At 37.2% G+C, this 27,423-nt stretch overlaps 1 protein-coding gene across 11 annotated transcripts in view; it reads right to left on the bottom strand.

Moving 5' to 3' along the window:
* MTMR3 (myotubularin related protein 3) overlaps nt 1–26,959 on the bottom strand; it is a 127,331-nt gene extending 100,372 nt beyond the window's left edge. For 7 of the 11 annotated variants that reach the window (XM_074321302.1, XM_074321305.1, XM_019743033.2 and 4 more), the window contains exon 1: nt 26,730–26,934. The gene's annotated coding sequence lies outside the window, so the exon portion shown is untranslated. Of the gene's footprint in view, nt 1–16,364; nt 16,482–26,372; nt 26,651–26,729 lie in introns of those variants that run through there. The other 4 variants (XM_074321303.1, XM_074321298.1, XM_019743034.2 and 1 more) reach the window with 3 other exon arrangements.
* Nucleotides 26,960–27,423: the final 464 nt, after the last annotated feature.

Genomic DNA, 27,423 nt, shown 5'->3' on the forward strand with positions numbered 1-27,423 from the left:
ATCATAGACACACTATTTCAATTTACCCATAAAGTGACTTTTTAATCGAGACATAAAAGCTATAAAAGGAAAGCAAAAAACAGGTATTAAATAAATGCACAATATTTTTAATAAACTATCATTTACCTAGTAGCAATGAAGTAGTCATAAACTAATGGGAAATTATTTGACATCTTTTGTCAATATTTAAATGGTAGCACTACCGTGTTTCCCTGAAAATAAGACCTAGCTGGACAATCAGCTCTAATGTGTCTTTTGGAGCAAAAGTTAATATAAGACCCAGTCTTATTTTATTATAATGTAAGACCGGGTCTAACATAATATATAATATAATATAAATATAATAAATATAAAATATAATATAATAATATAATACCAGGTCTTATATTAATTTTTGCTCCAAAAGACACATTAGAGCTGATTGTCCAGCTAGGTCTTATTTTCAGGGAAGCACGGTATTTCTTGAGTGGTGCCAATTTGGCAGAAAGACTTGTTCCAGTGAAATAAAGGTTCTGGTGAACAAAGGTGTTCAAATTTAGTAGGTGAAACTTACATACTATGATTATAAAATCTATTAGATATGTGTTGCAACTTTTAATGAAAATCCTTGTACAATTTTTAAAGTCTTAATGAAGGGTCTTTTCTTGGGTGTCGAGGAGTGGAAAAGAGAATACTACTATATTACTAAGGAAAAAACCTTAAGTCTGTAGTCCTAAACAATGACCCAACTATAAGAGATACTGTTGGGCACACAATTTTTTATTTAAGCAATATGAAAAACTTAATGCCTCCTTCATATGAAAAAAGAGTCACTTAGAATCACCTTTCCCTTTCTAATGTTAAAAGATTTTTAAGAGACTAGTTCTATTATTTTAATTATTTCCATATTCTAATGAATACCAACAGGTGGAAGACAATAAAAAATCCTTCACTAAAGGTGTTGGGATATTACAGAACAAGAACAGAATAATCCATAATTAATTAAGTGACATTATATCTTAAAGCTCAAAGTAGTGTGTGTGGTTACAGTGGCCAGTGAAACAGTTTCAGCTATCAATTGTAGGCATTAAAGAGCAACTGGTAAAGTAGCAGATCCAGGGTACTGTTTACAATCCTTTTATAAAGACTAAACACTTCCTAATTTAAATAAAATCCTGTAATAAATAATTAGAACATGAAAATTGGCTAAGCCAGGACAGCTGCTACAAAAGGTTGCTGGCAATATATTATTCAAAGGTTACAACAGCTTTATATTATGCAGAGTCTTGCATTTCTAAAAGTTCTTTCTGGCCATGATGGAGTAACTGGTTTGGGACTAGCCCTCCCGCCATAACCAACTAGAACACTGGACAAAATATATGAAACCACAGTTCTTGATGTTGGACAACAAACAGCACAGAACTGCAATCCCTGAGAGAAGGGAAACAAGTTACCCAAGACCTATGAATGAATGCCTAAGTTTTTTGCCTCAAAGCACTTTCCACACCCTGGCCAAAAAAGAAGAATCCAAGCAGAGCAGTTCAGAAACTCAAATATGACTTTCAGAAGCCTGTGGCAGGTGTAATTTCTGGGGCATCCTGTGTCTTTACTTAACTAAGCTATACATGCACAGGATGAGATTTCATGAGGATGGACAAAAAAGAACCACTGGGTAAGGAGCAACTACCTGGGAACTATAAACATAACAACTATTGGAGTTTACACAGACGTCTGGTTCTCAACAACCTGAGTCAAGAGACCTGATGGAACACTCAGAGCATTCAGTTGAGACCTTATTAGCAGAGCTAAACTAGCCCTTGAGCAAAGGCTCCTCTCTTGGCCTGCCCTAACAAAGCTTTAAATAAAAACAAGCCATGAAGAACTGGGATAAACACAAAATATATTTTCCTCTTTAAAAGACAGCTGAGGGTGTGCAGACGGCTCAGCTGGTTGGAGCACGAGCTCTGAACAACAGGGATGCCGGGTTCCATTCCCGCATGGGCCAGTGAGCTGCGCCCTCTGCAACTAGATTGAAGACAACGAGCTGCCACTCAGAAGCTGGTGGGGCGGCCGGTTGCCAGTTCAATTCCCACATGGGATGGTGGGCTGCGCCCCCTGCAACTAAGATTGAAAACGGTGACTGGACTTGGAGCTGAGCTGCGCCCTCCACAACTAGATTGAAGGACGACTTGGAGCTGATGGGCCCTGGAGAAACACACTGTTCCCCAATATTCTCCAACAAATCTTTTAAAAAGAAAAAAAAGACAGTAGACTGAAGCAAATATAACAACAATGAATTATGAGCTTCATAACGTATCTAGAGGTAAGATGTATGACAATAGCACAAAGGACTGGAGGGGGACATGGAGGTGTACTGCCATAGGGCTCTTATATTATACACCATGTGGTATAGGATCATTTGAAGGTGGACTGTGATAATGTAAAGGCGCTTATTGTAAACCTGAGAGCAGCTAGAAAAACAAATAAGTACAGTTAATATGCTAATGTAAGAGATAAAATAACCATTACAAAATACTTAATCCAAAAAATGACAGGAAAAGAAAAAGAACAGATGGAATGAATAGTGTCAGGGAGAAAACACTTTTCCTCTACTCTTAGCTTCAATATTGGAGACCTTCCAACTTAACTGAAACTGACAGATTAACAGGTTGGAAGGGGGCGACAAAGTTTATTCATATGGACATGGAACCGCAAAACAGATAAAGATGGAGGCTCTTACTATACCTAATTTAACAGGAAAGGGAGGAGCTGAAAAGGCCTCTATGGATAGAACAAATGGGTAAATTTTCTTTGAACATTTGGAAAAATTCTCCAGTGAAACTAACTGAACCTGAAAATTTCTTTTTTATGAACCTTTAAATTAAAATTTATTTAATCGTTACAGTAAAAAAAAAAAAAGAACAAATGGGGCTCTAAGGGAATAAGTGGGAGATGAGAAAGTTTGTTGAGGATCGAACCAGCAAGCTTCGTGTTATTAGCACCACACTCTAACCCACTGAGCTAACCGGCCACCCCTTAATGGACCTTTTTAAAGACACCAATCAAAAGACGGAGATTGTCAGACTAAATTAAAAAATCAAGACCTAACTACTATATGCTAACTAAGTAAAACACAGTGTACAGATAAGGATACAGATAGGTTGAAGTAAAAGGATGGAAAAAGACACACCATGCAAATACTAGTCATAAGAAAGCTACAAGAGCTATATTCACGTCAGACAAAGTAGCCTTGGGGACAACAAATATTACCAAGATAAAGGACACGTCATTATGATAAAAGGGTGAATTTACTGAGAGAACATAACAATCCTAATATATGTATACACCTAAAAACAGAACTACAAAATATTATGAGGCAAAAACTGACATTACTGAATCCACAACTGTAGTTTGAGATTTTGGCAATTCTCTTTCAGTAACTAATAGAACAGGTAGACAAAAAATATGTAAGAATATAAAATACTCTAATAACACTATCAACCAATAATTGAAACCTACCTGAAGGATACACATTCTTTCCAAGGACACATAAAATATTCACCATGATATGCCTCATCACAAAAGAAATCTCAAATTCAAAAGACTGAAATCCTATAAAGTATGTTTTCTCTGACCACAATAATATTAAATTAGAAATCAGTAACAATAAGATATCTAAAACAACTCCAAATATTTGTTCATTGAACATACTCTAAATAATCCATAGCCAAAAAAGATATTACAAGAGAAATTAGAAAATATTTCAAACTGAATGGTAGTACATAATATGTCATTTTGTGGGATGCAGTGAAAGAGGAAAATTTAGATCTATATAAAAAAAGATAAACCACAACAATTACCTCAGTCATTAAACAGACTTTAAGTGTTTCACAGACCTAAATGTAAAACATAAAACTATGAAACTTCCAGAAGAACATTTAAGAATGTATTAGTGACCTTAGGTTTAGAGAAGATTCCTTAGATAGAATATAAAGGGCATTAACTATAAAAGAAAAAAAAAGAAAAAATAATCCAGTAACCTGGATTTCATCAATATTCAGTTTCAATCTTTGAAAGATACTGTTACGAAAGTAAAAAGGCAAACCACAAATATGAAAACATATTTGCAAAACATGTGATTTACAAAACCTGTGATAAAGAACTCATATCCAGAATATATAAAGAACTCATGCAACTTAACAGTAAACAAAAAAACAAACAACCTAATTTTTAAAAAATGGGCAAAAGATTTAAAAGGACACTTTACCAAAGAAGATAAATGAGTGCCAAAAAAGCACATGGAAAAGATGATCATTGTTAATCATCTGGAAATCACAAAACCAAACTGTAATAATACATGACTACAGACCCACAAGAATGGCTCAAGTTAATAGAGACTGATGATACCAAGTACTAACAGGGATGCAGGGCTCCTGGAATTCTCATTCACAGCTGGTGAAAGCACAGCCACTTTGGAAGACAGTTCAGCAGTTTTCTATAAAGTTGTAAGCATACATTTACTACACAACCCTGCAATTTCCACTCCTAGGTATTTAACCAAGAGAAGTGAAAACACATGCCCATACAAAGACCAGTATGCATATGTTCATGGGAGCTGTAATTCATAACAGCCAAAAACTAGAAGCCCAAAATATCCATCAACTAGTGAATAAAGAAACTGTGGACTATTTAACAATAAAATAGAACAATCTCCTACTACTTTTAACAATAGGGATGAATCTCAAAGCATTATGCTAAGTGAAAGAGGGCAGACACAAAAGAGTACATATTTTATTATTCCATTCATAAGACATTCTAGAAAAAGAGCAAAACTATAATTACAGTGATCAGTATTTGCCAGAGGCAGAGATGGGGAGAAGGGGAGGAATTACAAAGGGGCACAAGGGGACTTTGAGGTGACAGAAATGTAGGTAGTTATATGGTTCTATGCATTAATAAAAACTCAAACTTTCTAGTTAAAAATGGGTGGATTTTATTTTGTACAAATTATACCTCAATTAAGCTGATTTTTCTCCCATGCAGCAGCATCAGAGGTATATACAGGTTCTCTAGGTAAGGCAAGTTATTTTTCCTAAATCTGAGTTAGAGCAGGGCTCTAAGAAATTAATGACTTTACCAAAATCAAACTATTAAGTAACTGGTGGAACCATGTTTTGGGATACAGACCATTTTACTGTAAGTCTTAACTCAGAATGTATGCTTTAGCGCTGAGGATCTTTTGATGGAGCTCCATGAACTGCATTTCACCCATAGTGAAGGCTTAAATGAAGTTTCAACTTACACAGGGCAAGCCAGCTAAAACAGGTTAGGCTAAAAGTTGGATAGTGTAGTGTAGACATGTCAAATACGTGGCTTACCAACAATCTTGCCAACGGTCAAGTTTATTTTCGGACTGGAGTATTTTAAAGTTCTTCATGTTCACTGCAGCTCTGACACATTAATCCCATTAATTAAAGGCTTCCAAAACAATCCTGAAAGAAAGTTTTGCGTACTCATCTTTCATTCTCACCTAATGTGTTCCACTCAAGCAACTGGGGTCAAGTAATAAAAGAACCAAATTTTGCAAGACAACATAATGCCAACAGCTTAAGCAAGACAAGAAAGTTGCTTTCTTATTAAAATACCTTATTAACCGCATCAACCTTGACCTCAGCCTAACGAAAACAAATGAAGACTTTTCTTCATCTCTATCATAACTCATTTCACAGGAGCCCAGCATCTAATCCAGAAGTAGGCAATCCATGGAACCTACAGCAATGACCAGCAGCTCACCAATGCTTAGCATACATCGCTTACCTCTTCACTTCCTATGTTCTACTTTTCACTCAGTTTTCCTCCTCCTTCTTTCTGATCCTTATATAAGGTTATCACATCTTCTGAAAATAATAAACAGGATATTTATGCCTAATCAGTGAAATTACGACTACAATCTGACTTTTTATCTTTGTTCTTCTACTGATCGTGGTGATAATCTTTAAAGAAAACTTCTACACGGTCTAAATGTATGGAAAAGAATACTGAGCCATTCTGTCCATCGTAAACACTTTTCTCTCTAAGCAAAGGCCACTGAAAATGGAAGATACTCCATTATTTTCACTCCACTGAGCCTGAAAATTAATTCATACATGAACTGAGTTCACCTATATGTATATTAAATGTTTACCCTGAGATTAAAGTTCAAACTATCTTTAAATACTTAGAAAATCAGTGTAGAAACAGTATTAGATAATAGTATTAGACATATTAGTCAGAACTCTCAATTGTAAGTGAAAGAAACCCAAGCCAACTTAAAATCTGAACCGACTGACTCCCAGAAGGATGCTGAGGTGGTTCACAGAAACAAAGAATGAACTTCAGGCAGAAGGGCCTCAAAAGCTCGATGCCACCGGATCCTTCCCTTTATCTCATGCTCCTCTTTACTCGTTGGCCTCATTCTCTCCCACTGTAGACAGGCCTCTTGCCAGAGGCAGTCCCAGCTTCACAAACCCAGAAGAAAACTGACAGCTTGCTCCTGTCATCTATGTATCAATACCAGTGAAGAACACCTACTGGCCCTTTCTATCAAACGTCAATCAGCACTACAAGTGGGATAGGTACAAAAGTGGCCAGGCCTGGTACCCGTGTTCAACCCTTAAGCAACCAGAAAATGAGGAATGAGAAATCTTGCTGAATAAACTAAAAACAATGACTTGCAGATTAATAAATTAATCTGTAAGTGAATTTATTTTGATTCCAGAAATTAAACGCAAGGATCTCAAAAACAAACAAAAATCCAGTGAATGCCCTATGCCTCTTACTATAACTATAGATTAAGTGTGGGGGAATCTGTAATGTTCAAAAAATCTGGTTTAAGGACACAATCTAGGAATTAGCAATAATCCTCCAGATAAAATCCAAAATGTAAAAAACAAGGAAATCTAACCTCTAGCACTGAACCATTGACTTAAAATTACAGAAAAGTCCTATCACAGGGGAAAAGAGGAAAAAGGTCAACTTAATGGGCTTATATAATTAAGAAAGAAAACTCAGAAAGAAACAGCACAATCTCCCTTAAAAAATTCACTCAGTGATGGCACAAACCTGAAACTAAGGTATAACATGAAACTCGCATTGTTGGTGATCCTATAATCACCACAGCAAAGGCTAAGATTCACACGGCCCTCAAGGAACTAAATATATCTGGAGAAATGCTTCCTTCTTTAAAAGACATTTTTTAAGTGGAAAGGAATCTGAAATTTCCTGGCATCTCTAAGTTTTAAATTACTTTGTTTCAGGACTAATCATTTCAAAACCCTTGAGTGTTACACATAAAACCCAGCAACCCCTAATTCTTTGCTGATCCATCATTCAGTTTAACTGATGCAGTTTGCTACCAACTACAATTATCTTTCCAGTACTTCCAGTTCCATGCAATCTATTTTTGTTCTACATAACTGCATGTACACCCAGAATTCAATCAAACAATGACCTACACTTAGTAGTATCTGGGTACCTATAAGACATAGAAAACGGCTCACTTTCTACTAATTTCTTATCTTTCAAACTCAATCTGAGCGAGTAAAATGAATACTCTATTTTCTAACAAGTAGCAAATGTATAGTTATTTATGATAAAGAATTAAATACAAGGTGATGTTTACTTTTCCTTAACATAAAGTTCTGTTAGATTCGGAGAGTCATACTGCCTGTGAAAAATTACAAAAGTAAAGAGCTACAAATAGTGTAGAGGAGAAGTCAAGGTCCTTGCTTATAGTATTTGTAATCGCCAACACAGGGCTGTTGTGTAATAGACACATAGAGCACTCTTCTAAGTGCTTCACTGGTTTATTAGTCATTTAATCTAAAACAACCCTACAATGTATTACCCCATTTTACAAAGGGGGAAACTAAGGCACAAAGAGATAAGGTAACTTGCCCAAGTCATAAAGCTAGCACATAAATAACTTACAGATGCAAGTTTAAACCATATATGAAATTAAGTAGGACTAGCATATATAAGGCCAATTCAAAAATAAAAGGACCAATTTCAGAGTACTCCATTTCAAAAAGGCAGAAAAGAAGCACAAACTAAGAGAAACTAAGATTTTTTTTCTCTCAGTGCAATAAAACCAGGCAGGCCCAGATCACTAGGGGGAAAAATATCTACATTCTCAAATTAAACAAAAATATCACAAAATAACGTATTTCTTAAAGAAAAGCACTTTTAACTTTTGAGAAGCACATTCTAGAGTAAGTATATATTAAATGACAATACTTTGAAAACTAACTTTTCATTCCTAAATATTATACTTGAAAGAATATAGCAAGTAGCTAAAAGCAATATTCCACAATATTTGCTAGGGAAGGACTACCATGTTCAACAATTTTTACTGAGAAATAGCAAGTACTACAATAATCAAAAATGGGTCAACCTATCACTGTGGCATATTCCCTTAGCTTTATGAAAAATATTTTCAGATTATTCAGGTGTTTTCTTATCTCTCAGACAACTTCAACAACATGAAAAGGGCATACTACTATTTCCACACCAAGTCAACAGTTAAGTAAGTGATCTTTGGTAGTGATTATATTAACAGATTAATTTGCCACCTAGAAAAACTTAAGGCTATGAAATTGGATTTAGAAATGGAGCTACAATCAGTCCAAGCCACAAAAACAACTGGAGTTAGTACTACCTATTTCGCAGTTCTGAAGGAAGCCCACCTTCATACTATTTTTACTCCTACAATGAGCAATGCTAAGTAGGCAAAGGGTCTGTTCCTCAAAACTGAACTGATTCTGGTCTTGCTTTGGTTTTTCTGGTCTGTTCAAGTAGGAAACAGTAGCTACAGTGTCTGGCATGAACTTGATACTTGTGCTTACTACTGAGCTAAGTATATTCCCTGAGCTCTAGAAAACTGATACAGCATTGAGCTTCTTGAGTTAACCCTTAGTCACTACAAGACTATTCTTATTCAGGCCCAAGAAGAAAAGGGCACTGGAGCCCCACAAAAGTAACCGCTATTCTGAGTCCTCACCTTTGTTTCCCATCCCCACGTTTTACAAGACTGTTAGAAAAAAAATTTTACTTGCATCCTACTGTGGAAGTCCTTCCTATACCCAGAAGGTACAGCAAGATCTCATCTTGATTTCTTGGCTGCCTTTCACTGATGTAATCATAGCATGAAGCTTTGAAATAGGACCCTGGGATAGGCCATTCCCTTCAAAGTGTCTATCATTACTCCTTGGTGAGTCAGCTTTTGGACTGCTGCCAACGTGCTTTTTGTTAAGTTTATCATGAAACCATATTTCTGTAGAGTTGAAATGATGGCCAAAACACTGCATTTCACAAGACTCCCTCAAAGTGTTTATCAAAGAAAGGACAGATACATATCCAAGCAAGCCACTCATATGCTTTAGTAAGAGAAGGGGGTTTAGTAGTATCATGTTAAAAGATTCTCTTATGTGCAAGTGTCCAAATGTCCTGCAAAATCTCCTGATAATTCTGTGTCAGCAGATTTTAGGCAAATGGGTACATTTGAAAGTTTTTTTTATTCCCTTGAGGAAGGAAAAGTCATCTTTTCTGTATCAGATAAATGAACTGGAGAATTCTGAACTTAACAAAATCTTGAGATACCCAAGAATTCTCTGAAGGTCCATCAAATATCTCTGAAGGGAAAAATCTATTCTTTGTACCTTTTCAGAGGAACTCACTAATAAAATAAATTTGTAATTCTTAGTTTTGAGAAAGTAAAATACTATTGGGAATGGGAGAAGGGGTACATGTAGTACAACTGAAGTAGTTCCCCAGAGCAGAAATGGGAAAGCTCCTAGCTCTGAATAAAGTAATGGACAGTAACAATGCTTTCAGGGTATACAAAGTAAGATCAATATTCATGTATGGTATTATTCTCTTTAGAAGACACCAAAGTTTTTCCTATGAAAGCAAATGTTCAGGATGAATCTGGACTTTGGAGGTGCTAAGAGCTTCTTTCAGGTTTGTCAGGAAAAGGATATATAATGACTTTTAAAAAGCTAATATATAGAGATTTACAGGTTTAAGAAACTTACCATAATTTAAAATATGCTTACGTAGGTTTTTAGTGTATACATTTAAAATATGCATCAAAAAACCCATAAAAGTTGCTTTAATATCCAAAGGGGGAAAAGTGTAAGTATACAATAACTGCACATTAAAAAGCACTGTGAATATATAAAATATGTAATTCTACCTAGTAGCTATTACATTAAAGGCAAGGTATTCTCTAATAAGTAAATTCAAACTTGCATTTAATTTAGAATGCTTAAAAGAACATTATTTTATGCCAAAGAAGTACCTTAGCCACACACAAGGACCCAAGCACCAAATGGCACAATCCTCTAATTTACACTTCAGAATTCCCCAGCCCTTAAGAGTGATACACATGGCAAAAGAGCTCAAGAAGTATTCACTAATATACGAAATTTTAAGGAGATGGATTTCCTTGTTACTTATACTATGATATGTGCTGAGTTTCTGTATTATTTATTCTCTGTGTAAGTAACCACTAAAAACGGAAAAATGTATCATAAGCTTCTTACTGCTTATGTTAACAAATCACTGTACGAACCATATGAATAGAGGGCCACAACTTGGTGTTGTTTAAATCTTGGTACAAATTACATTTCCCATACATCATCTGTGACGCTGACTTAAAAAATTCACCGCCAGCACTAATCCACCTTCTCAGTCAGCCCTGCTCTAAAACTCCAACTGACTAATAATACATTTATACTTAGATGTCCAATTACTTACATATTTAAAAGACACACACACACACACACACACACACACACACACCCCAACACTCCCCATCTTTCTGCAAAATCAACTCCCCTTGCTAATTATTCTCCTGGGCTCCAAATCTATCATCTTCGAATATTCTTGCATTCAACTTCTTTCATCTCTAACACTGATCCCCTGTGGAAAGAGACAAATGTTGTTGCTGTATTATCACTGTAGTAACAGCAGCAATGACAACTAGTACATATGGAATGCTTACTATTAGCTAGCTACTGTTAAAAGCACTTGCTGAATCCTCACAAAAGCCCCAAGTGGTAAGTATTGTTATCCCCATTTTAACACTGAGAAATCTGAGGCACAGAGAAGTTAAGGGAGAAATCTGAGGCACAGAGAAGTTAAGGAATTTGCGTAAGAGCGCAGGTAGGTCCCGTTGCGAGCCACCACTCAAACCCAAGCCTGAGTTTCTTAATTACCATACTAAATTGCAATAGTGGAAACAGCATCCAACTTGATGTCAGACTACCTACCTATGTTCCAGTTTTCGTTCAGCTCCTCACGAGCAGTGCAACCCCAGACAAGCAATTTCTGACAGCTATGAAACACAATTTATTCACCTGTCAAGAGAGTAATATGACCTGCCCTGACTGCTTCACAAGGTAGAAGTGAAAATAAAGTGAGCAACTAATACAATTAAAAATTTATTTGTAATACTGGTTCCATAGTTGCTACCTCTATATTCTCATGGTTTTAATTTTGGTGACCCTACTTTGTAACTCTAGACTTGAGTCACCAACATTGCAGTCTCAGGAAAAGTAAAGAGCCTAAATCTTGTCCATATCAAGCAATTACACACAGAAGACCAACTGTTAATTTACAATCCCCATTACTGTCAAGATTGGGCATTTCCAGGTGAGCTAGCTAGAAACATGACAGCCTACAAATGAAATGTCTACTTACCAAATGATCAGTCATATTTTAAGTATATGTCTTGGTTCTAAACACGTATTCAGTTCACCGAATATTTTAACTCAAAAGAAATGTACATTGCTGAAAGAAGCTCCGTAGTTCTGTACGTCAATCACAAGATACATTTAAATCTGAAGGGCTTAAACTAAGATTCTAGCCTAAGCAAAAGAAATACAAATACACATACTATTCTCGAAAAGGTCAAACCACCTATGGTCTCTGTAGTCCTCTGCACGGCCAGAATTGGAACTTCAAAACATTAACTTGCAAAAATTGCCTGCAACGTCTTTTCCAAGGTAAAAAGGTCCCATCTCTTTCTCTTGGCCTCATATCACTAGAAAAAGCTCACTACATAGGAACAAAGAGGATAATTTAATTCAAGAAGCTAATCAACCATAAACCACAAAACATTAAGTTTTATGTCTTGTACACATGAAACTCTGGCTACCAATGTTAATACTTCCAGCCATCTTGGGGCAGGGAGGGGAGGAAGAAGGAACTCTGTAGTGCTAAACATGTTTTACTTACCGACTTTTCATAACCAATTACATAACCATTCTGCTACTTAGAGAAACAAAAGAAAGTTCTAAGAGTAAATTTATCCATTGAGTAAGTACATGCCTATTTCCTTAATTTAAAAAAATGTTAATGATTTACAGTTTACACTGTAAGATTATTTATATGACAAATTATTCTCATTCCAGAGTGGGCTTTTTTGGGAGCGAAGCATAGTGACAAAACAGATCAGCAGTTGCCAGACACTGGGGGTGAAAGAAGGGGCTCACTCTAAAGGGCCAGGAGGAAATTTTTTCAGGTGATGAAACTATTCTGTATTTTGATTGTGGTGATAATCATATGTGTTCCCAAGACTTGCAGAACTATACTCAAGAAGGGTGAGTTTTATTGTATAGAAATTACACTTTAGTCTAAAAAAAATTTTTAAACCATCGAATCTTAATTATTGCTCCTGAAAACTAGGACCAGATGCTTTAAACAACCAAAGCAGGAACACTAAACCTTGTTAGATCTGCTTCCAAGTTTGAAAACTCCCTTTTATTAACATTTTGCCTTGAAATCTAAACAATATTTGTAAAGCAGTCATAAATTCCCTTAGAATTAAAAAATAAATGTATTTTTTAAAAGAAAACTATTTAGTGTTTATATCCTATGTTTTAAAAGAAAATGAGCTTTGTCAAGGAGTGAATAAAACCCAAGCAATACATATTAACATCTTTTCCAGAATCATGATGGTCACAACAAAGGAGGTTTCTCTCCTAATTTCTGTTCAAAAAGCCAAACTTTTACTTTGCAAAACCTCCAAGAGATTTATTATAAGATCTTAACAGTTGCCAAAATCTTTAAGTGCTTTCACTTATTTAGGCGGTATAGCAAAGTGGTCAAAAGCTCAGGTTCAAGAACTGAACTACCTGGACAAGTATTTAACCTCAATTTGATTCAATTTCCACATCAGTAAAATTGGAATCATGATACCTATCTCTGAGAATAATCCTAGACAATTAAATGAATTAATACATGTAAATAGTTTAGACTAGTGCCTGGCATACTTAATAAACCTCAGAAAGTTTTAAACTAATACAAATGAATGATATTAACAATCACCAGCTCTGTGTCCTTGGACAAATCATTTTACCTTTGTGTGTGTATCACAATTCTGCTCCACAAGGTAAGAAACTTAAATTCAATGGCCTAATCTAGTGATACCATTCTGTGTTCCTATAATTTTACCTGAATGCACTGAATTGCCTTGCAAAGAAGGTTAAGTAGTATTCCTTTGTATAGAAAAATCTGAGACCCAAATAAATTAAATAACTTGCCCAAGGACATAGCGAAGTAAAGGCAGAGCCAAGACATGGATCTGGTATTGAGATTCCTCAGAACCATTCTCTCTAAAAATTTTAGCCCTCCATCAGCTCCTTCTCTTCTGATAGAAACAGGTATGCAATATAATAGGGGAAAAAAAAGAAAAAACCCTCCAATTTACTCATTTTAAAAAATTCATTAAGCTATACATTTGTTTTATGCACGCTTCTGTATTTTTGTTTTACACCATAATTTAAAACGATAAAATATGTTTCAACATTAAATGTATTCACGTATGAACAGTAGTAGAAAAGTTAGAGGCTAAAGAGAGATCAAGTCAGCTGATGACGGTCATTAAAATTTTGTGAGGGGGTAAGTTTTAAAACTGAAGTATAATATTACATACAAAAAAGTGCACATAAGTATACAACTCAATGATTCTCATCACCTGAAGACAACTGTGAAATCAATCAGCTCGCAGATCAAGATACAGAACATTACCAATACCCCTACTATCTCCCTCGTGTTCACTGCCAAAGACAACCATTATTCTGACTTCCATTACCATCTATTAGTTTCATCTGTTTTTTGAACTTTACAGAAATGGAATCACACAGTATGTTGTCTTGTGAATGGGCTCTTTCATGTACGCTTTAATTTTTCTTCTTGCAAACAAAACAAACTTAAGGTGAGCCAGATAGTAAGAAAGGTTCTCTCAATACTATCAAATATTCAAATTTAAACCATAAATCATTCTCAAAGCAAACCATTTCTCAAGCAATAAAAATCTAAGATACTGATTTATTTAAAGTCAAATCAAGCTGGTATTTCCTCTCTCCTCAATGAGATTTCTGAGACAGAAATTTTCAGTTACTTTTAGTTGGGGAAAATAGAGACCTAAAATGTCTCAATAAATATTGTATTATTTTTTCATCAGTAAAATTTGAATTGTAACTTTTTTTAAAAAAGCAAGACAGAAGAAAAAGGGTAAAGAAGTCATGAAGAGATCTAATCCTCTTAAAATTACATTCTTTTATTTTGCTCTTATATATAGAAGAGTTGTTGATTAATTATAGCCAACACCAAATACAAAAAAAATGTAAAAATGTGGTTTGCACTAAAATATATCATTCCAACACCATTTTGATAGCACTGCAACAAAATTTTTAAATAACTGCTTTTATTTTATCCTGAGATCTCTTACTGCTAATCTACATCACTATTTCATATTAAGAGTCCATAATCTGTGCTGTCCAACATGGCAGCAACCAGATATGTGGCTATTTCAAGTTAAATTAATTCAAATTATATAAAATTCTAAAATTTAGTTCCTTAGTCGAACTAGGCAAATTTCAAATGTTCAATATGTACTGGACAGTGTAGATCGAAAGACAGAAGGACTCATCAGAAAAAAAAAGTTCTAATATGCTGTCTCATCTCCCACTCACTCCTAGCCCCTTACTATGCTACAATTAATCTAAGAAAATGGGAACCAATGACTAATATGAATCACAAAGTCCAATTATTTTCTTAGCCCTCATCTTCCTTCATCTCACTCAAACTTAACTTCACTCATTTGGAATCCCCCTTTCTCCTTAGCCTCCACTATGTCTCATTAACTTAATTTTAAGTTTCTTTTTTCTGTTTGTTTTTTAATTCTATAATCTTCTCCCACCCCACCCCCTAAATGTGATCCTCAATCTTCAGCTCTTCTGGGTTCAAGATCTCATCCAGATGAGGCCTATCTTTCCTCCTACATCAAATTTTCTGTCTCCAAGCTCCTGCAGGACATTTTTACTTATATATTCCCCAACCTCAGTGTTAAATGTGTGAAGGGTTTCATTTTAGTCATTTTCCAAAACCAACTTCTCCTCCCAATTCCACGTTTCTTTTTTTTTTTTTTTTAAAGATTTTATTGGGGAAGGGGAACAGGACTTTATTGGGGAACAGTGTGTACTTCCAGGACTTTTTTCCAAGTCAAGTTGTTGTCCTTTCACTCTTAGTTGTGGAGGGTGCCGTTCAGCTTCAAGTTGTTGTCCTTTCAGTCTTAGTTGTGGAGGGCGCAGCTCAGCTCCAGGTCCAGTTGCCGTTTCTAGTTGCAGGGGGCACAGCCCACCATCCCTTGCGGGAGTTGAACTGGCAACCTTGTGGTTCAGAGGACGGATTCCAACCGAGCCATCTGGGAGGCAGCTCAGCTCAAGGTGCTGTGTTCAATCTTAGTTGCAGGGGACTCCGAGGAGTTGAACTGGCAACCTTGTGGTTGAGAGCCCACTGGCCCATGTGGGAATCGAACCGGCAGCCTTTGGAGTTAGGAGCATGGAGCTCTAACCGCCTGAGCCACCGGGCCAGCCCCCAATTCCACATTTCTGTACTGTCACTATTCTCCAAGGCCCAAAACCCATCAACTTTGAATCATGCCTCTATCCCTCATTCAACTATTTCACAAATGTTTGTGTATTTCCTTTAGGGTATCAACTAGCAGTTTTCTGCATTAATCTAGCCACCTGAATTTCCACCTTGCCACCACCTTAATTCCGGTCCATATTACCTAATTCTGAGTCAATATTCTTCACTGCTTTCCAATCTTTCTCCCAATTATGCACACTGCCACCAGACACATCTTCCCCAAAATTGCCTTTGATCTCAAAAGCCTAAACAGGCTCAGTACAGAGAGGAAACAAAAATTCACATTTTAATGATTTAATTTTAACAATTTATAGCAAACACACTTTACAAATTTATCTTTGAAACCTCATCTTCTATTCTGTGCTAACAAAACTAAAACTGTTCCCCAAACACAACTTTGTGTTCCTTACCGATATAAAGCTGGGGTTCCTCCTAGTCTCTATTATGCAATTTTAATATATTAGTTGCTTTGTATTATGAAGCCATCCATCTCAGCACCTCTTACATAGCACCCATTTTGAACAGACCTAAGTGAAAAGACCAAGAATAAGGAAGTTACAGATATACACATTGGTTTAGCTTTAATATAAAAGCATCCATATTAACTGCATGCAATTCTATTCCCTAAGATTTTATTCTGCAAAATCATTTCTAGAGAAATAATCCTAGAGTTTTTCAAAAGTATAAACTGCAAGAACATCCATCACAAATAGCACTTTTGGTAACCAAAAAAAAAAAAAAAAAATATATATATATATATATATATATATATATATATATCCCTAAATCTCCATCAGTAAGGGACCAGATAAATAATTGCAGTGTCTATAAAAATGAAAAAAAAAAAAAACAAACTATGAAGTCCTTAAAAATTGGGTAAATCTAGGGAGCAGCCAGTTAGCTCAGTTGGTTAGAGCCCAGTGCTATTAACAACAAGGTTGCCAGTTCGATCCCCACATGGGCTACTATGAGCTGTGCCCTCCACACTAGACTGAAGAAACTACTGGACTTGGAGCTGATGGGTCTTGGAAAAACACACTTAAATCAATAAAAGTTTTTTAAAAAAGAGAGAGAAACTGAATTTAAAAGCAAATGAGGTAAATTTACATTTTGTAATACAGTAAAATGTCTGTAATATACTATTACTACTGGGAGAAAAAAAATTGTAGATCAGCATATACAGCTTGATCTTATTAGAGGGAGATTTTTAAATCTATAAATTGAAAACACTATCAACAGGGGACTAAAACTGTGTTTTATTCATACAACTGGATACTATTTAGCTATTAAAATAAATGAAGTAACTATACATGTATCGACATAAATTTCAAGATTTTCAATTGCAGAATACATATACTAAGGTACCATATAAATTTGAAACAATAATATTACATGTTAAACACAAAGACACTTGTAGGGAGAATATAAGACCATGAGCTGAAAAAGATAAATAACCTCTGGATAATGTAAACAGGATCTAAGAGGAGAGCAAAAGGGACTCAACTGTATAATATTTTAATTTTTAAAAATAAATATAAAACACCTTTGAGGCAAATCTGACAAGATGTCAACATCTAATATACCTCAATCAACATCTATTAAATTAAGTACATGGTGTTTGTTAAATTTCTGTATTTTTCTAAATTTTTGAAATATTTAAATTTTACTTTTAAAAACAGAAAGCCAGAGTTGTGAAATTTGGGAACAGAGGAAGATGGGTTTCGTAGACTTCTACAGGGTATTTTTTTTTTAACAGCCTGTTATTCTTACTATAAATTTTCTAACTAAAATAAGTCCCATAAACTTATACTAGTACCTACCTTTATTACCTTGATTTCTCAACTTTAATCTTATTCTTTACAAGAATAAAGTCAGGGCAGATAATTACAGGTGTCTTACCCCAGAAATCTAACATTCTGAATGATATATCATCTATTTACACAAGCATTTAAGGGAATACAATGTGCAGTAAACTAACAGCAAAGCTAACTGGCCTTATCTAAACACTTAAACTATAGGATATATTACACAGCTCTTCCTACAATATCACCAGATGAGTATATAAACTTACAGTGGCCCAACTCCCAGCTGTATATTAACACCAAAACTCCAATAAGACTATATTGTCATAAAAGTAGTTTATCTAAATATCTTCCAGTTCAAATTACACATACAAAATCCGTATCACATGAGTTGCTATAATCCCACTTGATATTTAAAACACACACACGAGGCTACAGAACTTGCTCAAGTCCACATGGCAAGTGAGCAGGACAACTGGGATTTCCGGCTCAGTCCTGTGTTTAGAACTCATAGAATCTTGATTTTTCTTTTTAAGGCGTCATTCATAATCCTCAATCAGCTCATTAGGAAGAGCAAATTTAGATGGAGGTCCTCTTGGGTTTAGCTGTGATCAGCGCAGACTGTCCCATTCCTCCCATACCCCTTCGTACAACTGCTCTCTGCTTAGGAACTAGAGCCAGTTAACGACCTACTTTCTGACTCGTGACTATGACTTAAACCTTCACAAGACACCCATGAAAACTAAAGACATTAAAATACACTTTAAAACAGCAGTTTTTCCTACTTATAAGAGTAATACATGCTCATTATAGAAAATTGGGAAACTACATACAGGAGAATATGAAGCAGAAAACAGTCACACTATCCCACCAGCCAGAAATTAATCACTATTAATATTTCCATTCCTGTCTTTCCAGGGTCTCTCTTATGTATAAATGTGCTATTAGTTCACTTACCAAACAGGGTTTTAAGTACAACAGAACAAAGGGAAAATAACATACTAGTTCTTGGAAAGACTAATTCTCTTCAATATTTTCAGAGTAAGCCAAAACCATGTGTACAGGGAACTGGAAAGAAGGAAACAAGTAAGAGATATCATACTTGCTCCTTTTTTTTTTTTTTCTTTTTTTTTTACTTGCTCCTCCTCATTCACCCCATGGCAAACTAGTATCCATGCTTCGAGAATCATTATATACCTAAAGACTAATGAGTATGTTTCAAATAGCAGCCTACTACATAAATTACACACTTACACACACACACACACACACACACACACACACACACACAGTCTTGCCAGTAGGAGACACACACAGTAAAAGGAATTACATCAAAACTACTTTTTTTTGTCACCTTGAAACTACCCTTAAGAAAAGGTAAAAGGATATCTGAAAGGCTGATGTAAAATTAATGACCTCTCCCACAAAAGCATTTTCTGTGCATATCAGATGAAGGAACAATCTAACTACAGAAAATGTAAGTGTTGGTTTTACAATGCTATAATTTGTTTACAGGTGTAAATAAATATGTAAGCATTTAAACGGTCCATAAATATTGATAGCTTACTCTGTACTAGACAGTCTATTAAGTGCTGGGGAGTGAAGAACAGCCATGAGACTGTAAAACTTCTGCAGGGTTTAGTCTATCTCTTTAAATATGATGTCAAACACTAGGCATGTAGCCCCAAAGGAGTCACAACATCCCTGATCAAATGATGCTCTCAAATCCTTTTGAGGTTCTAAAAAGACATGTATAAAAGAACCTTATAAATCATGGTACCCAAGGTAAAATGGGATACCTGGTCTTTTCCCAAAGCACTGCATACAGCAATCATCTTCAATATAAATTATCTCATTCCTTTTAGCTGGCAAAAAATAATCACTCGAGTTGCTCTTTTCATAATATCTAAGACTTTAATATACTCTTTCTCTGACAATGACCCACATGAAATAACTGAAATTAAGTTCCCCATTAAGGGAAGAGAAAGGGAGACTCATTTTTCTAGTGCAAAATCTCCATTTCCTGACTTCATAACTTATGGGGGGAGGGGTAATCAAAAGCAACTTAATCAAACTTAAGAAAAAAGTTACTTTTTAATCTAAGATTCATCATGGAAAGTTTCGGCCCAAGAAACCATTTTTTAAAAGTTAAAGACTTAGGCTCTTCTAAATGGCGTTAGAGTGACAGGTTAATTGTGGTACTTTGCAAACAAAGGAAAGCAAGTAGCAATTATTCATCCCTTTATTCAGTCTCCAAAACCTAAGCTCTTGGAAAATAAGGATATGTTATAGCCAAACTGCTTTCCATAAAGCATAGACGTGTTAGAGTATACGTACTCTACACAACATCAGCTCTTCCTGTCTAAGGAAACTCATTTCGACTGTTCCCTAGCCTATCATTTGCCCTTTCCAAATTCAGCCACCTCAACAATGACAAAAGATATCAAACTGACGCTTTGTGAGGGCAAACATGATTGCCCTTACTGCAGCTATGACTCTCAACAGCATGGGACACTTTAAAGACTACCACGTTTCCCCAAAAATAAGACCTAGATAAGACCAGGTCTTATGTTAATTTTTGCTTCAAAAGATGCATTAGAGCTGATTGTCCGGCTAGATCTTACTTTCGGGGAAACACGGTATCATAATCCAACTAGGCTGAACTATCTGCAGAACCAGTGGAAATGTCCAAAACCAGCCATCCATAAAAGCCCAACACTGTAAATCTAAACAGTCTAAAGCAGTGATATCCAAAGCAGAGTATAATATACCTCAAGGGGTACCCAAGATGCTCCACTGGTGCAAAGGAGAAAGATATTTGGGCTTTAGTTTTAATACTCCTCCTTGTTCATTTTTCTTGGTTTATACTTCCTAAGGTAAACTATACATATTGTTTGTAAGTTAAATGAATACTGAAGGATCGAGGATTAATGCTCAAAATTTTACTGTTGGGATGAGCAATCAAAAAGTTTAGAGACTACTGGTCTGAAGTACTCCTTTTCATCTGCCCCTTTCCACAATTAAACTGTAGAGGCTAAGACCTGATATTGAAAAAAGAACAAAGGAAAACTATTTCCAAACTACTTTAATCTCCCACCAAGCTGAAAGATAATAAATCACTAGCAAGAACATGTGGAACTGGACACTAGTATATTGTCTGTCAGTGAAACTTCAAATTAGACATCTATCGATAGGACACTTTGAGTACATTCAAATTTAAAACACACATACTCTTTACCCAGATAAGTGCACTTTTAGGAATTTAGCCTAAGGAAATAGCACAACTGTACAAAAAGTCCAAAGGAGTGCATCACAGCACTCACTGTTTAAAGAAAAAACTGAAAATGTCCATTAACAGGGAATTGCTGTGAACTGAGGTATCCATATCACAGAACACTAAATATTCTATTAAGGGAACATCAATTTGACAAGGAATGTTGTTCTTTTTTAAGTATTTCAGTAGATACTGTTTAGGAAAAAAGGAAAAGCACCAAATTTTACATCTATGTGGGATTATGGGTTATCTCGACTTTTCTTTATTCTCCCAGGTTATCTCAATTCTTGGGTTTTGTGGGGATTTTTTAAATTTCCATATGGACTACGCATTATAGCTTTCATAATAAAAATAACAATTTCATTTTTAAATTAAAAATGAAATTAAAATTTACTATAGCCCTGTAGCGCTTCCAAAAACTCTTTGTAAACACTCTACTTTGTCCCATGTGGTTGTGGAATCTGTCTAAATACTTCACAATTACAGATTTTTCTTATAGAAAAATGATATGCATGGAACAAAAAAATAAGAACTACTCTATTTCAAGTTAGCCATCTTGTCTTTATGCCAATTCCCGCCAAATACGTTAAGATTAACCAATATACTCATACTTACAACTCCTTACATTTTTTCCAGATTATAAATCTCTGGATAAGTCAGAGACCTAAATGAATTTATATTTCTCTTCTGCCACTAAATTACAAAAGCATTAGCTAAAAAAACAGAAAAGAAATTAAATTTAGAACCCAGAGAAATGAAATCAGGAAAACTTGCTACTATCTCTCGTAATAAAATCATTCTGAACATTGTGTGAAGACACAAATAGGCACGTAATAGATCCAGGCCTGGACATATCCAAGATGATGCTCTGCATTGGTCAGCTCCAAGACAACACCTCTGTAACTACCAAGTAGTCCATTTAAGGAAAAAGAGTGCTTAAGAACATTAGCATAAGTTTATGTCTTAACTTTGTTCATTAAATCAACGATTTATAACAGAGCTATGAGATATTTCAGCCTTAACAGGGTAGCTTTAATTTAACCCAATTTCACAATTTCCTTGTAGCTTATCACTTGTTTTATGCCTTACTCTTTTATAATATAGTCACCCTAACTGCAAAGCACAGGTACCACGTCCCTAAGCAATTGCTTCAAAGTTTTACCACCACTCAAGAAAAAAATACATTTTTCATCGAAACCCAGTAAACATATAAACATATTTTTAAAAAAACAAAAGTTTCCCAAATCAATACTTACTTTTAACCATTTGAGATGTGCTGATATTTCTATTTCTTTTTTAATGTTGTTTTTTAAATCACCACATTGATTTCATTACCCTATAACACTGCCACGGGCCATTCAGAAAAGATAACACTAAAACTGTACACAGAATGTACTAAACTCCTTGACCCTACCACCTTCCACCACAGCACCAAAACAGCAAAATGGGTGAAATCTAGCAAGTCTATTCCAAGTGCAAACCTTAGCACAAATGTGAGACATCCCAAATCCCTCTGAAGTTCCTGCAACACTGTGACTATTCCTATTGGCAGATGGGACACAAGAGTTGAAAGGTTTTTCCAGGCAGAGTACAGAAGCAGAAATTTTTTCTGTTGCCGTATCAGTTACATTAGTAAATTCTGCACTTGACAACACGTAGCAAGTTTACCATTGCTCCACAAGCCAACTCTTCCAAGAAAATAAAACACGATTCTAATATGATAGAATTCTAATATCATCCCCTTACATTTTTAAATTACTTTCCGTTGCTTTCCATATACACCATTTCATTTGATCCTCCCTGACAGATTTTGAGATAAACAGAGAAGTTGCTCTTCTTCCTTTTAGTAATGAGGGAATTGAAGTTCAGAGGGGTTATGTGGCTTGCCAGGAACAACACAGCTAACGTGGAGCACAACCCAAGCTTGAACACAGGACTTACTCATCTATCTACTCTCATGCTACAACTATTGCCATTTTGAACATCTGATACAAATACGAACTTGAGAAAAAGTATGTTAAATTTCTAGATACAAAAGTGAAGATGAAAGCATGATACCAATATTGGTATCATAAAATTAAGATTAAAAACAGTAATGAATGTTAACAATTTTGGTAGCCTCTAGGTTTACTGGGCTAGTTCAATCCAATACAGATTGGATCTCATACTTTGTCTTAAGTCAAAGTTTCACTGATTATAAAATTACATATAAATTCATCGTAGAAAATTACAGAATTGGGTGATGTGTACAAAACTGGCCACATAAATTGCACAAACTTCCCCTAAACCATCCTTAATCTTGCGGCTTCATACTAAATTATGAAGTTCCCTATGTGAAATTCATTTTGATTTCAACACTAAGTAAATTACAACAGCATAAGCATGTTGTTCCTGAATACTTGCAACACGCACTCAATTCCAGAGCACTTTTGGACAATGTCTAAAATCCGTAAGCTAAAAGCAGAATCCAAGATAGAACTTTTTTTTTAATTAAAAAGGTTCATGTACCTATGAGATGAATACCAAATGACACAATTACAAATTATTAAAGATTTGCTGAATCGGGCTGGAGAAACTACTTGAGATTAACAAGTAGAGGCCTTTAATTGTATAGATGAGAAAACCGAGGCCCAGAGAAGTGACATTCCCAACAGTAATCACACAGTCAATTAATGACACAAACTTTCTGCCGATCTATGGCTTTCCATTATTCTAAATGCCTCTGTATTTAATAAAACGTGGTCCTAAAAAAGTCACTAACACCTAAAAAATTTAGGACACATTTTTTAAAGACTCAAAAACTAAGGGACAGGATAGTGGACAATGACAGTCTTTAGAAAATAAAATCTCTTGAAGGACTCAGAGTACCAAACCACATGGGCTAAAAACTGGCTTTTTAATCCAATGCAAGATCTCAAGTAGCTTTTAATAACTAATGTTATCAACCACCATATCCCCAGCTCAATACCGTTCATTTACTCAACAAATGTCTGAGGGCACAGTATATGCTGGGAACCCAATCTAGGTACTGGAGACTCGGAGGAACAAAACAGACATGGCCTCTGGTTCTTGTAGTGCGCAACTAGGTGCCCTTCTCTAAAAATACTACTTCGTGATTTGACAGGATATTTACCAAACTCCTTCACTACCCTACACCAACTATAACAACATTTCTGCCAACTCTTACAAACTTATAACAAACCTCACCACACCCCCTTCTGCAACATGAATACTTCCTTCATAACTCAGCACTCCACTTTACCACAGAAGGTGTGAACCAGAACTACAACAAATTTAAAAACTGACTTTACCACGCCTCATGACCTAGGGCAAATTTCAAGAACTTTTCACAATTCACACTAAAGCTTCCTACCGTGTTTCCCGGAAAATAAGACCGGGTCTTGTAATAACTTTTGCTACAAAAGACGCATTAGGGAGTATTTTCAGGGGATGTCTTATTTTTTCACGTACAACAATCTACATGTATTCAAATACAGTCATGTCATCTTCTTCTGGAACATCGTCATAACGTACTAAATGCATCCGTCTGGCTGACGATCTTAACTGGGGCTTATTTTCGGGGTAGGTCTTATTTTGGGGAAAACACGGTATTTCACAACCCTTGTCTCAAAAGACTGCTAACTCACCCACCCTATCTTCACTTTATTAGAAACCTGAGTCAGAAGGTTTAGGAGCAACCATGATGTTGGGAGGCACCTTTGGTGGACCCCCTGTGACCCAGAAGTAGACTTCCTGTCTCTCCCTCTCTACTTCTTTCCTCTGGATTCTTCCATATATCTCTGGATATATCTCCAGTCAAGCAGCACCTAATTTTATCAAGTGTGTTCCTGAAGACTTGCACAAATAACTTTGGGCAACAAATCTGTTTCCCCTCCATAAATCCATTATATTAGGAGGTGCTCAATTTTCAGCTTCAAGTTTCTCGGGCTTCCCCCCTTCTTCCCTACCTCTCAAATTCTTAAAGATCTATAAACAAAAGCGCTCTCTCACAAGTTGAAATCAATGAGAATCTTTTGAAATACCAAAAGTGACCTAAAGCAGTTCAGAAACCTGGCTCACCAGAATCATTCAGGAAACTTTATAAGGGTGGATTCCCAGGCCCAATCCTTCAGAAATTTTATTTTACCAGGTCCTAAGTGAAGCCCAGAAAAATCAGCATTTCAGGCAGTCCATACTATTTCTGATGATCAGTACTTAACTACTAGTAAGCACTGAATTAAAGAACCTGGCCTACAAGCTGAGAAACTTGGGTCCTCCTATGGCTTGCCATTAACTAACCACAAGTAGGGCTGCACCAGTCACATGAACTGCTCTGGGTCATCTGAAAATGAGGGAGGTAATTAGAGCTGAAAGAGGCCTTCATAGGCAGCCAATCCAGAATTCTAGAACCCTCCAAATTTAGTTTAATATCACATATCTGACTGGGCTTACTCAGAACAGTGTTAATTCTGTAAACTCTTCTACCCACCCCAGTCACAGGCCCTAGAAGGGAAGACTTTCTGCATGCCACCAACATAACTTACTTGGTCTGCCAGCAAAAACAACACGATCCTGACTCTTGCCCTACAGAAACAGCCTTGAATCTGAAAGGGGGAGGTCCTTGTCCCCTCTCCATGTACAAATCACAAGCATTTTGCCTTAAAAAATCATCTCTTGTAATTCAACCCAAGCTTCCCATGGCATCACCTTCCACAATATGAGAAACTAAGCTGAACCTGAACTAGAAGGGTATGCGCACTTTTTTTTTTCATTGTGAAAAAAACAGACACTGCCAGATTAACAGAGTGGCTATCAACATACTAAAACAGTCAAGCATTTAGGCCTCGGTTTGGAGAAGACCCCTGAACAGCAATACCTAACAGTAGCTCATGTGCAAAACTCACAGGTGAGATTATCAGATCCCAGAGGAGTTTTCTGAAGTGAAACTGGTCCCATTATTTACCCGTAAATTTACCCCCCTTATTTTGATTTTGAGTTAAGTTTCCAGTCCCAAGTCCAACCAGCAATATGATCTTAGGGGTCCTAAGCGGCACAATGCAATGTATCAAGCAGCACGATTTCCACCTAAGTAACACTGTAATCTTTTGCGGAGCTGTTTGACCAGTGTTCCCTGAGCTTTCTCAACCGCCTCCGAACCATCCTTCCCACCCAAGTACTACCAGGTCAGGAGGATGCCCTGATACAGCCAGGCGGCCACTCCTCCTTCCCACAAGTCCCGGGCCCGCACCGCTCGCGCCGGGGGCTCCGCTGGCCCCCGGCCTCCGGCCTCCAGCCACAGTGGGCTTCCCAAGACCTGGTCGGTGCGAGGGGTGCACACTCACCTCCCAGGGGAACGTGAGCATTTATCCGGACGCTCCGGGAGTAGCACTTCACATCCCTAGCCCCATGGGCCCGTCCCGCCAGGTCCGGGAAGGCCGCCCCGGCCCGGGACCCCGCCTCCCCGGCGCCGAGGGTCCGGGTCGAGCCGGTCCCGGCCGCTGCGCTCCCACTCCCCGCGCCTCCCACTGGCGGCGGCCGCTGCCGCCCAGAACACCCTTCTCTGGGCCACGCACGCCGTCCACAGCCCCCCGCGGGCCGCCGCCTCCTCCAGAGGGTGACAGCCGCCGCGCCGGGGCCGAGGCCGGCCCCTCCTCCAGCTCCTCCTCAACCCTGGAGGAGACGGGGGGGGGGCGTCTTACCGGGCGGCAGGACATGGCGAGGCCCGCCACGGCACGGCCTCCTCCGCCAACCCACGAGGCTCCCAGCCAGGGCCGGCGGGGGGCAGCGCCTGGGCCGCTGGAGCGTCTGGTCTGGTTGCTCCTCCGCCGCTGCCGCCTTCTCACAACCACAACAACATGGCGGCAGCGGCCACACAGAGCGCGCTCCCGACGCCGAGCCGGGCCGCGAGCGGGGGCGCGCGCGCACGCTCGGGCCCTCAGCGGGTTGGGAGAGGGCGGGGCACGGGCTGTTGGCCACGCCCAGGAGGTGGGCGGGGCTGCAGACCGTAGGAATTCCCGCCGCGAGCGGAAAGGATAGCTGAGAAGTTCAGTTGGAGGAGGAGGGAACCACCGGCGGGAAGTGGGCGAAGAATTAAGACCGAAGGTGGTCCTACAGCTTTTGGGAAGGCATCTTTTCCTAGCTCTATAGCCCAAGACAACGCCTCACCCTACTTAACCAGTAAAATAGAATAGAACATAGTATGTTTCACCTGTAGTTGCGGTGAGGCTAAAACTAATTTAAGCATGTAAGTTTAGTGTCCTCAAGATTCTACTTAGAATATGATTTCAAACAACTTTAACTAAAGCTCAGCTGGAGGAAGTGAGTTCACAAACAAAAAAATAAATTGTAACCTATCCACAGTAGCCTACAGAAGAATTCTACATACCAGGACTG

Source organism: Rhinolophus sinicus, linkage group LG16 (assembly GCF_036562045.2).
Source record: "Rhinolophus sinicus isolate RSC01 linkage group LG16, ASM3656204v1, whole genome shotgun sequence".
In the NCBI taxonomy this organism is placed as follows: domain Eukaryota; kingdom Metazoa; phylum Chordata; class Mammalia; order Chiroptera; family Rhinolophidae; genus Rhinolophus; species Rhinolophus sinicus.